Source organism: Aegilops tauschii, chromosome 7, assembly GCF_002575655.3.
Source record: "Aegilops tauschii subsp. strangulata cultivar AL8/78 chromosome 7, Aet v6.0, whole genome shotgun sequence".
Classification (NCBI taxonomy): Eukaryota; Viridiplantae; Streptophyta; class Magnoliopsida; order Poales; family Poaceae; genus Aegilops; species Aegilops tauschii.
Genome location: NC_053041.3, coordinates 155,272,084 through 155,290,204, shown reverse-complemented (window position 1 = coordinate 155,290,204; position 18,121 = coordinate 155,272,084).

Genomic DNA, 18,121 nt, shown 5'->3' with positions numbered 1-18,121 from the left:
CCGGCGGAGGCGACTCGCTCTCCATCATGTTTGGACCCAGCGAATTCCCAGAAGACGATGATCGCTGGGGGAGATAGAGAATCGGACTGCAGCACGCAATTCAATGTGTTAGAATTGCAAGGCGTAAAATTGGATATATGTAACGTTTCCTCGAATACTTACGATCCGGCCAGGGGCTTAGGCTTGGGGCGCCACTCGGGGATGTCATCGGCGTCCGATTCAGAATCATCCGTAAGGGAGATTCTCCCTTTCTTGGATGCCTCCGCCTCTAGATCCTCGGAAGCCACCCTTTTCTTCTTTCCCCCCTTAAGGGGAGAATTGCTCTCTTCCTCCTCCTCTTCATCCTCGTCATGAGAGGAGAGAGTTTCGGTATCTTCAGACACCACATCCAAAGCGCCTTTACGGCGAAGGCCACCTTTGGCTTCCTTGCCCTTCTTCTTGGCCTTCTTTTCCGGCGCCTGATACGGCGCCAGAACCAGCATCCTCGTTAGCAGAGGAATGGCTGGGTCTTCGGGTAGTGGGGCCGGACAGTGGATCCGCTCCACCTTCTTCGTCCAGCCCTGTGAGGAGAATGGAAAGCTTAGTATACTCCTTGGATATACAAATTAAGGCTATCAGAAAACTTACGGGAGTGGCCGGGTGAGGTCTTCGGTCGTCTTCGGTCATGACTTCTGGGCCTTGAAAAGCAGCTTCCATATGTCTTCGTGCGTTGTGCCGAATGATACGTCTCCATCGTATCTACTTTTCCAAACACTTTTGCCCTTGTTTTGGACTCTAACTTGCATGATTTGAATGGAACTAACCCGGACTGACGCTGTTTTCAGCAGAATTGCTATGGTGTTATTTTTGTGCAGAAATAAAAGTTCTCGGAATGACCTGAAACTTCACGGAGAATATTTTTGGAATTAATAAAAAATACTGTTGAAAGAATCAACACCAGGGGGCCCAAACCCTGTCCACGAGGGTGGAGGGCGCGCCCACCCCCCTGGGGCATGCCCCTATCTCATGGGCCCCCTGAGGCTCCACCGACGTCAACTCCAACTCTATATATTCACGTTCGGGGAGAAAAAAATCAGAGAGAATGAGTCATCGCGTTTTACGATACGGAGCCGCCGCCAAGCCCTAATTCTCTCGGGAGGGCTGATCTGGAGTCCGTTCGGGGCTCCAAAGAGGGGAATCCATCGCCGTCATCGTCATCAACCTTCCTCCACCACCAATTTCATGATGCTCACCGCCGCGCGTGAGTAATTCCATCGTAGGCTTGCTGGACGGTGATGGGTTGGATGAGATTTATCATGTAATTGAGTTAGTTTTGTTAGGGTTTGATCCCTAGTATCCACAATGTTCTGAGATTGATGTTGCTATGACTTTGCTATGCTTATGCTTATCACTAGGGCCCGAGTGCCATGAATTCAGATCTGAACCTATTATGTTTTCATGAATATATGTGAGTTCTTGATCCTATCTTGCAAGTCAACAGTCACCTACTATGCGTTATGATCCGGCAGCCCCGAAGTGACAATAATCGGGACCACTCCCGGTGATGACCGTAGTTTGAGGAGTTCATGTATTCACTAAGTGTTAATGCTTTGGTCCGGTACTCTATTAAAAGGAGGCCTTAATATCCCTTCATTTCCAATAGGACCCCGCTGCCATGGGAGGGTAGGACAAAAGATGGCATGCAAGTTCTTTTCCATAAGCACGTATGACTATATTCGGAATACATGCCTATATTACATTGATGAACTGGAGCTAGTTCTGTGTCACCCTATGTTATAACTGTTGCATGAGGAATCACATCCGACATAATTATCCATCACTGATCCAATGCCTACAAGCTTTTCACATATTGATCTTTGCTTAGTTACTTTACCGTTGCCACTGTTACAATTACTATAAAACTACTACTGTTACTTTTGCCACCGTTACCGCTACTTCCATACTACTTTGCTACTAAATACTTTGCTGCAGATATTAAGTCTTCCAGGTGTGGTTGAATTGACTACTCAGCTGCTAATACTTGAGAATATTCTTTGGCTCCCCTTGTGTCGAATCAATAAATTTGGGTTGAATACTCTACCCTCAAAAACTGTTGCGATCCCCTATACTTGTTGGTTATCAAGACTATTTTCTGGCGCCGTTGCCGGGGAGCATAGCTCTATTCTTTGAGTCACTTGGGATTTATATCTGTTGATCACTATGAGGAACTTGAAAGACGAAAAAACCAAGATTTATCCCTCAACTACGAGGGGAGGTAAAAATCTGCCATCTAGCTCTGCACTTGATTCACCTTCTGTTATGAGTAAACTTGCGACACCTACTCCTGCTATTGATTCTGATATGTCGCACATTATTGATGATGCCACTTCTGCTTTGCATGATACTTATGATGAAACTACTTCTATGCTTGATAATATTGTGCCATTAGGTGAATTTCTTGATGAACAACTTGTTAGGGCTAGAGCGAATGAAATTATTGAAACTGATAATATTGATGGAAGTGATGATGAAGATTCTCCCCCTAGATATGAATTACCTAATGTGCCTGAGGGTTATGTTATGGATGAAGAAACTGCTAGAGATCTTTTTGCTTGCAAAGATAGATATGATCTTAAGAAACTGTTAGTTAAGCTGAAAGAAAAGTCTTTGAATGCTAGAATGAAATATGACCCTGCTTTTGCTACTTCACCTATCTGTATTGTTGATAAGGATTATGATTTCTCTGTCGATCCTGAGTTAAATACTTTGGTTGAATCTGATCCTTTTTATGGCTATGAATCTGAAATTGTTGTGGCAAATCTTACTAAATTAAATGATATAGCCACCCTATTTACTCATGAGGAAAAAATTCGTTACTACTATATCCTTAAGTTATTTCCGTTCTCACTAAAGGGTGATGCTAAAATATGGTTTAATTCTCTTACTCCTGGTTGTGTGCGTAGTCCCCAGGATATGATTTATTACTTCTCTGCTAAATATTTCCCCGCTCATAAGAAACAAGCTGCCTTAAGGGAAATATATAATTTTGTGCAAATTGAAGAAGAGAGTCTCCCACAAGCTTGGGGGAGGCTTCTCCAATTACTTAATGCTTTTCCTGATCATCCTCTCAAGAAAAATGAAATACCTGATATCTTTTATAATGGACTAACTGATGCTTCCATAGACCACCTGGATAGTTGTGCTGGTTGTGTTTTCAGGGAAAGAACTGTTGATCAAGCTGAATTGCTATTGAAAAATATGTTGAGTAATGATAATAATTGGACACTTCCTGAACCAACTCCTAAACCAACTCCGAAGAAAAGGGGTATTCTATTTCTCAGTCCTGAAGATATGCAAGAGGCAAAGAAATCTATGAAAGAAAAGGGTATTAAAGCTGAAGATGTTGAGAATTTACCACCTATTGAAGAAATACATGGTCTTGATAACCCGACACTGGTAGTAAAGGTAAATTCTCTCTATAGATTTCATGAAGGTGATATTCCTCGTTATAAGTCTGCTAGCCAATGCTTAGATGAGTTTGATAATTTTATTGTTAAATAAGAAAACTTCAATGCTTATGTTGGTAGACAATTGAAGCATAATGCTTATATGCTAGAACACTTGAGTGATTATATGTCTAGAGTTAAAGGTGAACTTAAACTTATTAGTAAACATGCTTCTATGGTTACCACTCAAGTAGAACAAGTGCTTAAAGCTCAAAATGATTTGCTCAATGAATTAAATAACAAGAAAAATGATAATGATGTTAGAGTTATGACTAGAGGGGGTAAAATGACTCAGGAACCTTTGTATCCCGAGGGCCACCCTAAGAGAGTTGAGCAAGATTCTCAGAGAACTAATGTTGGTACACCTAGTCCTTCCAAGAAGAAGAAAAAGAAAAATGATAGGACTTTGCATGCTTCTAGTGAACCTGTTGTTGACACACCTGAGAATCCCAATGATATTTCTATTTCTGATGCTGAAACACAATTTGCTGATGAACATGAACCTAGTGATAATATTAATGATGATGTTCCTGTTGATGCTCAACCTAGCGATAACAATGATGTAGATATTGAACCTGCTGTTGATCTTGATAACCCACAATCAAAGAATCAACGTTATGATAAGAGAGACTTCGTTGCTAGGAAGCACGGTAAAGAAAGATAACCATGGGTTCAGAAACCCATGCCTTTTCCTCCTAACCCATCCAAGAAAAAGGATGATGAGGATTTTGAGCGCTTTGCTGAAATGATTAGACCTATCTTTTTTGTGTATGCGTTTGACTGATATGCTTAAAATGAATCCTTAAGCTAAGTATATGAAACATATTATTACAAATAAAAGAAAGATACCGGAAGCTGAAATTTCCACCATGCTTGCTAATTATACTTTTAAAGGTGGAATACCTAAGAAACTAGGAGATCCAGGAGTACCAACTATACCCTGCTCCATTAAAAGAAACTATGTTAAAACTGCCTTGTGTGACCTTGGAGCCGGTGTTAGTGTTATGCCTCTCTCTTTATATCGTAGACTTGATTTGAATAAGTTGACACCGACTGAAATATCTTTGCAAATGGCCAATAAATCAACTGCTATACTTGTCGGCATTTGTGAGGATGTGCATGTTGTAGTTGCAAACGTTACTATTTTAACGGACTTTGTTATTCTTGATATTCCCGAGGACGATAGTATGTCGATTATCCTTGGTAGACCCTTTCTGAATACTGCAGGGGCTGTTATTGATTGCAACAAAGGCAATGTCACTTTTCATGTTAATGGTAATGAGCATACGGTACACTTTCCGAGGAAACAACCTCAAGTCCACAGTATCAATTCTATTGGAAAAATGCCAACGATTACTATTGGAGGTTTTGAATTTCCTCTTCCTACTGTCAAGAAGAAATATGATATTCTTATTATTGTGGACGTGCATATCCCCATTGAGGTAACTTAGTGTTATTCGGAAATTCTCTGGTTTCATGTTGTTCGGAAAGAGTTTGTTAACAAGACTTGATCAACCTTGTTAGTGGATTCCTTTTGATGAGCATGAGATGGATGAAGTTAGAAAGCACAACTCTCTGTACCCTCCTTTTACTTTCTATTATTTAGATTAAATTAAGCAAAAATAGTATTTTCTGTCTGTCTAAATTATCCTTGCAATAAAAAAATACCCCGAAAATAAAAGTTCTCCAAATGTCGCAAAATTGAAATATGATTTTTTGTAGAATATTTAAGAATATCTGGCACTGAGAACATGCCAGAGGGAGCCACCACCTGGCCACGAGGGTCCAGGGCGAGCCCACCCCCCTGGGGGGCGCCCCCTGCCTCATGGGCCCCACGTGGCCCCACTCCACTTATTCTTGCACCCACACACTTCGTCTTCCTCCAGAAAAAATCCTCCCACAGCTCAAACCCGTGTTCTAGCTCATCTTGCTACCATTTTCGATCTCCTTGCTCAAAGCTCCATTCACAAAACTGCTTTGGGGGATTGTTCTTCAGTATGTGACTCCTCCGATGGTCCAATTAGATTTTGTTCTAGTGCTTTATTTACTGCAAATTTTTGCTGCTTAGGTGACCCTGTTCTTGAGCTTGCATGTCTAATTTATATGGTCCAAAGTAGTTTTAATGCATGATATAGCCTCTAGGCACTTGTGGGAATAGTTGCTATCAATCTTGTTGAGTTTGGTTCACTTTTATTTTGAGTCACTAAAAATTTCAGAACAGAGGAAGAAATATGTTTAGGAAAATGTGCCAAGGTGGTTCCTCAAGGAAGCAAGAACCAAGGCTCAGGATACGTGAACCGGACAATGAACTACCAAGAGAAGCTCAAGTGCGGCCTTGTGAATGGCCGTCGGAAGATTTTATGGTCCAAGTAGGCATTAAGGAGGAATTTGACGCGTATGTGCGTAATGCTGAACTTGAGGGCTTCATGTCAGATAAGTGCCCCTAATACTACTACCTTACTGATTCCTTTGTGAGAAGGTTTAAATTTACATCATCACGCAATTCTCACACTCTTCTATTTGACCTTTATGATAAATCTTATACCATGGACCTAGAAGATTTTAATACAGCTTGTAAACTCCCGCAGTGGGGTAATGTTAGTGAACCCCGCAAATCTGAATATAAAGATTTTCTTGCTAGTATCATTGTGGGGGAATCTAGAGAAATCACACAAGCTACCATTGGGAGCATTCATTTTCCTGCGATACATTATTTTGGTCTCTTTATAGGTAGATGTATTAACGGTAAAGATGAAGCATGTCACATGTGCATGCCAGATCTTTGTGTTCTCAAGAGTGTTGTATTAGGAGATAAACAATATAACTTGGGGGCCATTGTTGCACGTAGGTTGCATCGTAACAGTATAAGTGGAGATTTGTTTGGTGGAATTTATGCAACTCGTTTAGCTAATTATCTTGACATACCCATACATGAAAATGATATGGAGTTGCCTCCTGCTTATTTAGATTATAATGCTATGGTTCGCCATCAGTTTATTGAGAGGAATGAACAATTTCTCAAGTACAGACTAATCTTTGACAGGCGGCGCACTGTTCACGTTGCCCTCCCAGATTCTACTTTCTTTAACTTTCAGGCAAAAGGGAGATATGTCATAACCAGGGAGGAGGCGAACGAGTATGAGAGGAGGACGGGAGCAGCTCGCCTCCAAGCTGCAACTCTTAAGGCATTAGCTGCTGCATCTCAGTACGACCCCAGTTACAACTTTCGATATCCGCCAGGCCAGCCGTGGGCATAGACCAACTTAGGCCAAAAGCCTAAGCTTGGGGGAGGACGTATTTCTCACCGACATTACATTCATGTTCACACACTTTTTCATTGTACTATCCATGTTAGTTTATTTTCTTTTCTTAGCCTTCTTCTTGTGTGTTTGAAAAACCTTAAGAAAAAAATTAGTTGTAGTTTGTAGCTAGTTTACTTTCCATGCCTGTAGTAGTAGTAATTAAAAGAAAACCCGAAAAGATTTCTCGTTCTTCTTTTGCTTGTTGGGAGCTTTCCTGTGTAAATATTTTTATTTTATTTCTTTTCTTTGGGGTCGATAGGAGAAGACCATGATGAAAATGTTGAGTGGATCTCATATGCATTATTGTTAATTTAACAAAGAGCCCATGTTACCTTGTCTTCTTCTGTGTATTAAATGCTTGTAGATTTCAGCTTGGTCCAATGCACGTGCACTATTATTATTATCCACACTGTTCGGTCGTGCAAGTGAAAGGCAATAATGACGATATATGATGGACTGATTAAGATGAGAAAAGCTGGTATGAACTCGACCTATCTTGTTTTTGTAAATATGATTAGTCCATCGTTCCTGATTCAGCCTATTATGAATGAAACATGTTTGCAATGACAATTAGAGATTATAGTTGCTCATGCCATGCTTAATTAGCTAGGAGTTTATAATGGTTTACCCTGCGTGCCAACATGCTATTAAAATGGTTGTGATGTGGTATGATAGGGTGGTATCCTCCTTTGAACGATTCGAGTGGCTTGACTTGGCACATGTTCACGCATGTAGTTGAAACAAAATCAACATAGCCTCCACGATATTTATGTTCATGGTGAATTATATCCTACTCATGCTTGCACTCAGTATTGATTAATTTTAATGCATGTTCATGACTGTTGTCGCTCTCTAGTTGGTTGCTTCCCAGTCTCTTTCTAGCCTTCACTTGTACTAAGCGGGAATACTGCTTGTGCATCCACTTCCATATACCTCAAAGTTATCCCATATGAGTCCACCATACCTTCCTTTATGCGGTATCTACCTGCCGTTCCAAGTAAATATGTATGTGCCAAACTCTAAACCTTCAAATGAAATTCTGTTTTGTATGCTCGGATAGCTCATATATCAACTAGGGTTGTCTGTATCTTCCATGATAGGTGGGTTATTCTCACGAGGAGTGGACTCCGCTCCTCACTCACGAGAAAATGGCCGGTAACTGGGATGCCCATTCCCATGCTCAAACCAAATCAAAATAATTGCAAACAAAACTCCCCGAGGACTGTTGTTAGATGGAGGCACCCGTTGTTTCGGGCAAGCCATGGATTGATGCTTGTTGGTGGGGGGGGTATAAACTTTACCATTCTATTTGGGAACCGCCTATAATGTGTGTAGTATGGAAGATATCGAGATCTCTCGGTTGTTATGTTGACAATGAAAGCATACCACTCAAAATATTATTTCTCTCTATTTCAAAATCGAGCTCTGGCACCTCTACAAATTCCTGCTTCCCTCTGCGAAGGGCCTATCTATTTAGTTTTATGTTGAGTCATCATCCTCTTATTAAAAAGCACCAGTTGGAGAGCACCGCTGTCATTTGCATGCATTACTATTAATTTACATTGAGTATGACTGTGACTGGATCTCTTTTACCATGAATTACAATGTCTAGTAATTCCTTGATCTTCAGAGGTGCTCTGCATTTATGTTTTCCGGTCTCAGAAAGGGCTAGCGAGACACCATCTTGTTATATCATATTATGATTGTTTTGAGAAAATGTTGTCATCCGAGATTTATTATTATTGCTCGCTAGTTGATTATGTCATTGATATGAGTAAACATGAGACCTAAATGTTATTGTGAATATGGTTAGTTCATAATCTTTGCTGAAAACTTGAATTCCGGCTTTACATATTTTCAACAACAAGAGCAAACAGAGTTTGTAAAAGTTTTTCTTTATCACTTTCAGTTTGTCAACTGAATTGCTTGAGGACAAGCAAAGGTTTAAGCTTGGGGGAGTTGATACGTCTCCATCGTATCTACTTTTCCAAACACTTTTGCCCTTGTTTTGGACTCTAACTTGCATGATTTGAATGGAACTAACCCGGACTGACGTTGTTTTCAGTAGAATTGCTATGGTGTTATTTTTGTGCAGAAATAAAAGTTCTCGGAATGACCTGAAACTTCATGGAGAATATTTTTGGAATTAATAAAAGTACTGGCGAAAGAATCAACACCAGGGGGCCCACACCCTGTCCACGAGGGTGGAGGGCGCGCCCACCCCCCTGGGGCGCGCCCCCTACCTCGTGGGCCCCCTGAGGCTCCATCGACGTCAACTCCAACTCTATATATTCACGTTCGGGGAGAAAAATCCAAGAGAAGGATTCATCGCGTTTTACGATACGGAGCCGCCGCCAAGCCCTAATCTCTCTCGGGAGGGTTGATCTGGAGTCCGTTCGGGGCTCCAGAGAGGGGAATCCATCGCCGTCGTCATCATCAACCTTCCTCCATCACCAATTTCATGATGCTCACCGCCGTGCGTGAGTAATTCCATCGTAGGCTTGTTGGATGGTGATGGGTTGGATGATATTTATCATGTAATCGAGTTAGTTTGGTTAGGGTTTGATCCCTAGTATCCACTATGTTATGAGATTGATGTTGCTATGACTTTGCTATGCTTAATGCTTGTCACTAGGGCCCGAGTGCCATGAATTCAGATCTGAACCTATTATGTTTTCATGAATATATGTGAGTTCTTGATCCTATCTTGCAAGTCAATAGTCACCTACTATGTGTTATGATCCGGCAACCCCGAAGTGACAATAATCGCGACCACTCCCGGTGATGACCGTAGTTTGAGGAGTTCATGTATTCACTAAGTGTTAATGCTTTGGTCTGGTAGTCTATTAAAAGGAGGCCTTAATATCCCTTGGTTTCCAATAGGACCCCGCTGCCACGGGAGGGTAGGACAAAAGATGTCATGCAAGTTCTTTTCCATAAGCACGTATGACTATATTCGGAATACATGCCTACATTACATTGATGAACTGGAGCTAGTTCTGTGTCACCCTATGTTATAACTGTTGCATGAAGAATCGCATCCGGCATAATTATCCATCACTGATCCAATGCCTACGAGCTTTTCACATATTGATCTTTGCTTAGTTACTTTACCGTTGCCACTGTTACGATTACTATAAAACTGCTACTGTTACTTTTGCCACCGTTACTGCTACTTCCATACTACTTTGCTACTAAATACTTTGCTGCAGATATTAAGTCTTCCAGGTGTGGTTGAATTCACAACTCAGCTGCTGATACTTGAGAATATTCTTTGGCTCCCCTTGTGTCGAATCAATAAATTTGGGTTGAATACTCTACCCTCGAAAACTGTTGCGATCCCCTATACTTGTGGGTTATCACCGAAGAACCGCTGCAGGGTCCGGGGACTGGCCGGATCGAACTCCCACAGATACTGAGTCCGGCGTTGGCAGGGGAGAATCCGGCGAAAAAGCATCACCTGGTTCACGCTGGCAAGACTGGTGTTCTTGTCTATCATACTCTTGACGTGCTTCTGTAGCGTCATCACCCTCGTCGGATGACGCCCAATCTAGGCCCTTGTTGAGCTAGGATGTGAGCCACATTGGAGGCCCGGACTTAAACTCGGGAGCGGCGGCCCATGTGGTGTCACGGGGTTCCATGATATAGAACCACTCCTGCTGCCATCCCTTCACGGTCTCCACAAAGGTACCCTTGGGCCAGGTGACGTGGGGAAGCTTGCTCACCATGGCGCCGCCGCAATCCGCGTGCTCCCCGTCGTCCACCTTCGGCTTCACGTTGAAGATCATCAGCCATAGGCCGAAGTGTGGGGGATGCGGAGAAATGCCTCGCACATGACGATAAACGCCGAGATGTGGAGGAAGGAGTTCGGGGCTAGATCGTGAAAATCTAGCCCGTAGTAGAACATGAGGCCACGAACAAAGGGGTGAAGGGGGAACCCTAACCCGCGGAGGAAGTGAGGGATGAACACGACCCTCTCGCTGGGCTCTGGAGTGGGGATGACTTGCCCTTTGGCCGGGAGCCTGTGTGCTATTTCCGCGGTCAAGTACGTCGCCTCCCGGAGTCCCTGGATATCCTTCTTCCTCAAGGAAGAGGCCACCCACTTGCCTTGAGAGCCGGATCCAGACATGGCCGGAGTACGTAGTGGCGATGGAGAAAGATTTAGACTTGGGCGCTGGAGCTCAAGGACGGAAGGGCAGAGGAGGAAGAAGGGGTGAGGTAAAAGGATGGGTCCTTGTCCCTTTATAAAAGCAACGAATATCAAGCGACCCCACACAAGCCTTAAAATTTGCCTATTCCCAAGGGGTCGTGCGGGTGGCACGGTTGGATTACCCAAGCCCTCATTGATGAGAATCCCATAATAAGGGGACACGATCTCTGCTTTGACAAGACGTGTCACCGGAGGATGCGTCTCGAAACGCGAAACGGAAGGTCAAAAAACGATAATGAAGTGGCCAGACGTAACGTGTTACCAGTAAAACTGTCAGTAAAGACAAGCCATGTATTTTGATTAAGTATTATGCCCTTGCAGTTGTGGGTGGCAACTGTTCGACAGAGCCGGATACAGTTCTTGTGTTCAGAAGACTACTTTGGAGTATTCGGAGGAGGAACCCGCCTTCCAATGCCAAAGACAATCTGCGCGCCGGACACATCGTTGTTGAAGCCAGGTTCAGGGGCTACTGAGGGAGTCCTGGATTAGGGGGTCCCCGGGCGTCCGGGCTATGTGACATGGGCCGGACTGGTGGGCCGTGAAGATACAAGATAGAAGGCTTTACCCCGTGTCCGGATGGGACTCTCCTTTGCATGGATGGCAAGCTTGGCGTTCGGATATGAAGATTCCTTTCTCTGTAAACCGACTCTGTATAACCCTAGGCCCCTCCGATGTCTATATAAACCGGAGGGTTTAGTCCGTGGAGGCAATCATAATCATACATGCTAGACATCTAGGGTTTAGCCATTACGATCTCGAGGTAGATCAACTCTTGTAACCCCTATACTCATCAAAGTCAATCAAGCAGGAAGTATGGTATTACCTCCATTAAGAGGGCCCGAACCTGGGTAAACATTGTGTCCCTGTCTCCTGTTACCTTCGATCCTTAGACACACGATTCGGGACCCCCTACCCGAGATCTGTCGGTTTTGACACCGACAGTGACAATGAGCTCGTCGTAAATGGTTATGTCGATGTAAGCTTTGACACTGATCCGGATGACTCTAAGTCACAAATCGGATACGTATTTATATTGAATGGTGGAGCTATCAGTTGGTGCAGTTCCAAGCAAAGCATCATGGCGGGATCTACGTGTGAAGCGGAGTACATAGCTGCTTCGGAAGCAGCAAATGAAGGAGTCTAGATGAAGGAGTTCATATCCGATCTAGGTGTAATACCTAGTGCATCGGGTCTAATGAAAATCTTTTGTGACAATACTAGAGCAATCGCCTTGGCGAAGGAATCCAGATTTCACAAGAGAACCAAACACATCAAGAGACGCTTCAATTAGATCCGTGATCAAGTCATGGAGGGAGACATAGAGATTTGCAAGATACATACGGATCTGAATGTTGCAGACCCGTTGACTAAGCCTCTGTCACGAGCAAAACATGATCAGCACCAAGACCCCATGGGTGTTAGAATCATTACTATGTAATCTAGATTATTGACTCTAGTGCAAGTGGGAGACTGAAGGAAATATGCCCTAGATGCAATAATAAAGTTCTTATTTATATTTGCTTATATCATGATAAATGTTTATTATCCATGCTAGAATTGTATTAACCGGAAACTTAGTACATGTGTGAATACATAGACAAACAGAGTGTCCCTAGTGTGCCTCTACTTGACTAGCTCGTTAATCAAAGATGGTTAAGTTTCCTAGCCATAGAATTTGATCAACGGGATCACATCATTAGAGAATGATGTGATGGACAAGACCCATCCGTTAGGTTAGCATAATGATCGTTTAGTTTTATTGCTATTGCTTTCTTCATGACTTATACATGTTCCTCTGCCTATGAGATTATGCAACTCCCGAACACCGGAGGAACACCTTGTGTGCTATCAAACGTCACAATGTAACTGGGTGATTATAAAGATGCTCTACAGGTGTCTCCGAAGGTGTTTGTTGAGTTGGCATAGATCGAGATTAGGATTTGTCACTCTGAGTATCGGAGAGGTATCTCTGGGCCCTCTCGGTAACGCACATCACTATGAGCCTTGCAAGCTCAATGTGAATAATGTGTTAGTTGTGGGATGATGCATTATGGAACGAGTAAAGAGACTTGCCGGTAACGAGATTGAACTATGTATGAGGATACCGACGATCGAATCTCAGGCAAGTAACATACCGACGACAAAGGGAACAACGTATGTTGTTATGCGGTTTGACCGATAAAGATCTTCGTAGAATATGTAGGAGCCAATATGAGCATCCAGGTTCCACTATTGGTTATTGACCGGAGATGTGTCTCGGTCATGTATACATAGTTCTCGAACCCGTAGGGTCCGCACGCATAACGTTCGATGATGATTTGTATTATGAGTTATGTGATTTGATGACCGAAGTTTGTTCGGAGCCCCGAATGAGATCACGGACATGACGAGGAGTCTCGAAATGGTCTGGAGGTAAAGATTCATATATTGGAAGGTTACATTCGGACACCAGAATGGTTCGGGATGTTTTGGATGAGTTTCGGAGTACCAGGGGTTACCGGACCCCCCCCCCCCCCCGGGAAATTAATGGGCCATAATGGGGCTTAGTGGAGAAGAGAGAGGGCCGGCCAGGAGGTGGCGCACGCCCCCCCTTGCCAGTCCGAATTGGACAAGGGGTGGGGGGCGGCGCCCCCCTTTCCCTCTCCTACTCCCCCTCTCTTTCCCCCTTTGCTACTCCTGAAAAGGAAAGAGGAGGGGAATCCTACTTGGACTAGGGAGTCCTAGTAGGACTCCCCACACCTGGCGCACCCCCTTGGGCCGGCCACCTCTTCCCCCCTTCTTTATATACATGGGAGGGGGCACCCCAAAGGCACACCAAGTCTTCTCTTAGCCGTGTGCGGTGCCCCCTCCAAAGTTACACACCTCAGTCATATCGTCGTAGTTCTTAGGTGAAGCCCTGCGTCGATAACATCATCATCACCGTCGCCAGGCCGTCGTGCTGACAGAACTCTCCCTCGGCCTCAACTGGATCAAGAGCTCGAGGGACGTCATCGTGTTGAACGTGTGCTGAACACGGAGGTGCCGTATGTTCGGTACTTGGATCGGTTGGATCGTGAAGACGTTCGACTACATCAACCGCATTACTAAATGCTTACGCTTTCGGTGTATGAGGGTACGTGAACACACTCTCCCCGCTCGTTGCTATGCATCTCCTAGATAGATCTTGCGTGATCGTAGGAATGTTTTTGAAATACTGCGTTCCCCAACAGGTTTTATGATGATGTGACTTGCGAGTACATTCAAAGTACTCATGGTTATAACATGGTGTCGGAGTAATTGGCCACGGGTATCCCGAAGACGGAAGACAATATTTCAAGACATCGGGGCTAGCAAAGCCCCTCAGTCCGACTGCCCGGCTGCTCCTGCCGGCTCCCCGTCCGACTGCTCTGCCTGGCCGGCTGCCGGCTGTCAACTGCACCAACTAGCCGGCTGCCGGCTTTAGCCCGACTCGACACCGACGAGACGGTCGTACCCGAGCACTATTCACGTGTCACCCTAGCCATCATGTATAGTGTCACTTGTCCCCTGGCACTATTTATGAAGTGACCCAGGGGACAAGCATGACACCCCATCATACCTTGCCCATGCCACCACTTAGCTTACTTCCTAAGCTAGCCATGCCTATATATATGGGCACACATCCATCCATCCAAGGGGGGATGGACTCACTCTCACACTCACGCATGAGCACCCACATGCTACGGCCATGAGCATGGCCGGCCACTAGCATGCCACATACGAGGCATATACGAGGCCAGATGCCAGATGCCTATGGCACCGACCTCAGATACAACTCCAGGAGCATCCTGTACCAGATATACTACAGATACTCAGACATGCAGGAGTAGGGGTATTATCTCTCCGGAGAGCCCCGAACCTGGGTAAACTAGCGCGTGCTACTCGCATACCCACTCCCGGTCCTATCAGCAGCAGTCTTACCCTCACACTAAGCCCTTGTGGCATCTGTCGCCTCACCCCCCCCCCCCCCCCCCCCCCGCCGTGAGAATACCACGACAGTTGGCGCCCACCGTGGGGTGGTACTACTACCATGCTACCACGCTGCTGCTGGTTTCGCAGTTCGGGCGGGACCATTTTCGTCTTCACTGTCGTGGCGTCGCGCCATCTCTCCAGCAGCGGTCGGGGGCTCGACATCGACATGCCCCCGGAATGGCCGCGAGGGGCGACGCGTCTTCATCGTCGGCCTCACCATCTTCATCACCACCGCAACGCCGGCCGTCCATCCGCGCACGCGCCGCGCGCCGTGCAGCCTCGCTTCAGTCGGCCGCATCCATCCACACCCGCGCGTCCGCTCCCCTCGGCGCTGCGTGTCGCTCCTCCGCTCATACGCTTCCCGTGCAATGGCTGGATGAAACCCAGATATTTCCCATACATCACCTATACATTGGCTGGATGCAGGACGTACAATGCCCGTACGCTGCTCCACCAAGCGCTGCTCTCGCCTTGGCCGCGTCCATGTGCGTCGTGCCCGCTGCTCGAGCGCTGCTGCTCGTTGCGTCCTCCTATGCCCCCGTGACTGGCTCGCTTCCCACCTCGCGCGCAACCCCGACGGCCCCGCCCGCGCCGCAGGTCCGCTCCATCCTCGCCCGCCGACCCGGCCCGCTCGCGCCGCCGCGCTGCCCCGGCTCCGCGCGACCCCGGCGGTCGCGCCCGCGTCGCCCCTCTTCGCTGCGCCTGCGGCTTCCGCGTCGCTACTCCACCTCGCCGCCGCTCCGGGCGCGGGCCTCGCATCTCGCTCCTCCGCACGCGTTGGCCTGGTCTCTGCCTCGGCCCGCACCCGCCTGGCGCCGCTCGACCCCCGCCGCGACTCGCGTCTGCGCTCGCTGCATCGCCCAATCGCCGGGCCTCCTCCTCAACGCCCAGCAGTGCGTCCACGTCCGCCCGCGCCGGCTCCGCTCCAAGCCCCGCCTCCGGCTTGCTGACCTCCGCTGCTGGCTCCGCGCGCGTCGTCGACCTGCTCCGCCTCCCGCGGCTCCCGCGTCGCCGTGCCGCCTGCCCGCATCCCGGACTCCTCCGTCCGCGTGCTGGCCTGCATCGCCCCGCGCACCCGGACGCCGACTCCCATGCTCCGCGCCCGCCCGCCGGCTGCCGGCTCCCGCCGCGCCCCGCTTCCCGGCCGCGTCCGGCTCCCCGACGGCGCCCCGCGCCTGGCTGGATCCGGCTAGCTCCCGCGCCGGCTACTGCGCGCCCGCCTGCTCCCACGCCGGCTGCGGCAGGCCCGGCCGGCTCCCGCCCACCCCGTGGCTGGCTCGCCGCTAGCCGGCCGCGCCGCCTTGCTCAGCTCCTCCCACGCCCGCCGGGATGCCGCCCCGCGCCGCCTCCCCGGGATCTCCGCGCCGGCTCCGCCTTCTCGCCTAGCCGGCCCTGAGCCCGGCCTCCTCGCGCCCGCAGCTGCGCCCAACTCCGGCCTCCCGCCCCGAGCGCCGGGTCCTCCTCGCGCTGCGTGCCCCCTCCTGGCCTCGTCACGCGAGGCCGCTCCACCACGCCGCCTACGCCTGGTCGGCTGCTCCGCCTCCATGCCGGGCCGGCAGCCTCCCGCGCCCTTGCTGCCTCAGGCGCGCCGGCCGCCGTCCGCACCGCGCCAAGTCGCCCAAGTCCCGCCACCCGGCCGCCGACTCCCCGTCCGCGCCTGGGCGGCCGGCTCCCGCCACCCGGACGGCCGGCTCCGCCCGCCACCCGGCTTCACCCACCACCCGGCCGGGCTGGCCGGCTACCGGCTCCCTGCCCACTCCTGCCGACTGTTCAGCCAGTGTGAAGAAGATAAAAGAGAAGAGGGCCGGCTGGGACTGAAAATGAAAAAAAAAGGCCGAGTGCCGATCCGGCTGAGAAAAGAGGCCGGTTGCTAAAAAAAGAGAGGGACGTGCGTCCGGCTGCCCACAGCCAGCTCACAAGAAAAAGAAGCGTCCGGCTACCAACAGCCGATGAAAAAGAGATGTGCGTCCGGCTGCCCACAGCCGGACAATGAGAAGAAAAGAAAAAAGCGTCCGTCTGTCCGTCCGCCTGCTTCGTCACTCGGACGGCTAGACGCGACCCGGCCTGCCTGCCCGCTTCAATGTCTGATCGGCAAGAGCGCCGGCACGGCTGCCTGTTCGCCTTGACGCCTGGACGATCGAGCCTCGACCCGAATCTCGGGGGCTACACCCAGCGGGTGCGCTGACGCGCCCCTGCGAAGAAGAAGACAAAGTAGTCGCCGGGAGATCCGGCCCGACTGCTCAACAGTTGGCCCGAATCTCGGGGGCTACACCCAGCGGTTGCGCTGACGCGCCCCCGCGAAGAAGAAGACAAAGTAGTCGCCGGGAGATCCGGTCCGACTGCTCAGCAGTTGGCCCGAATCTCGGGGGCTACACCCAGCGGGTGCGCTGACGCGCCCCCGCGAAGAAGAAGACAAAGTAGTCGCCGGTAGATCCGGCCCGACTGCTCAACAGTTGGCCCGAATCTCGGGGGCTACACCCAGCGGGTGCGCTGACGCGCCCCCGCGAAGAAGAAGACAAAGTAGTCGCCGGGAGATCCGGCCCGACTGCTCAGCAGTTGGCCCGAATCTCGGGGGCTACACCCAGCGGGTGCGCTGACGCGCCCCCGCGAAGAAGAAGATAAAGTAGTCGCCAGGAGATCCGGCCCGACTGCTCAGCAGTTGGCCCGAATCTCGGGGGCTACACCCAGCGGGTGCGCTGACGCGCCCCCGCGAAGAAGAAGACAAAGTAGTCGCTGGGAGATCCGGCCCGACTGCTCAGCAGATGGCCCGAATCTCGGGGGCTAAACCCAGCGGGTGCGCTGACGCGCCCCCGCGAAGAAGACAAAGTAGTCGCCGGGAGATCCGGCCCGACTGCTCAGCAGTTGGCCCGAATCTCGGGGGCTACACCCAGCGGGTGCGCTGACGCGCCCCCGCAAAGAAGAAGACAAAGTAGTCGCTGGGAGATCCGCCCCGACTGCTCAGCAGATGGCCCGAATCTCGGGGGCTAAACCCAGCGGGTGCGCTGACGCGCCCCCGCGAAGAAGACAAAGTAGTCGCCGGGAGATCCGGCCTGACTGCTCAGCAGTTGGCCCGAATCTCGGGGGCTACACCCAGCAGGTGCGCTGACGCGCCCCCGCGAAGAAGAAGACAAAAT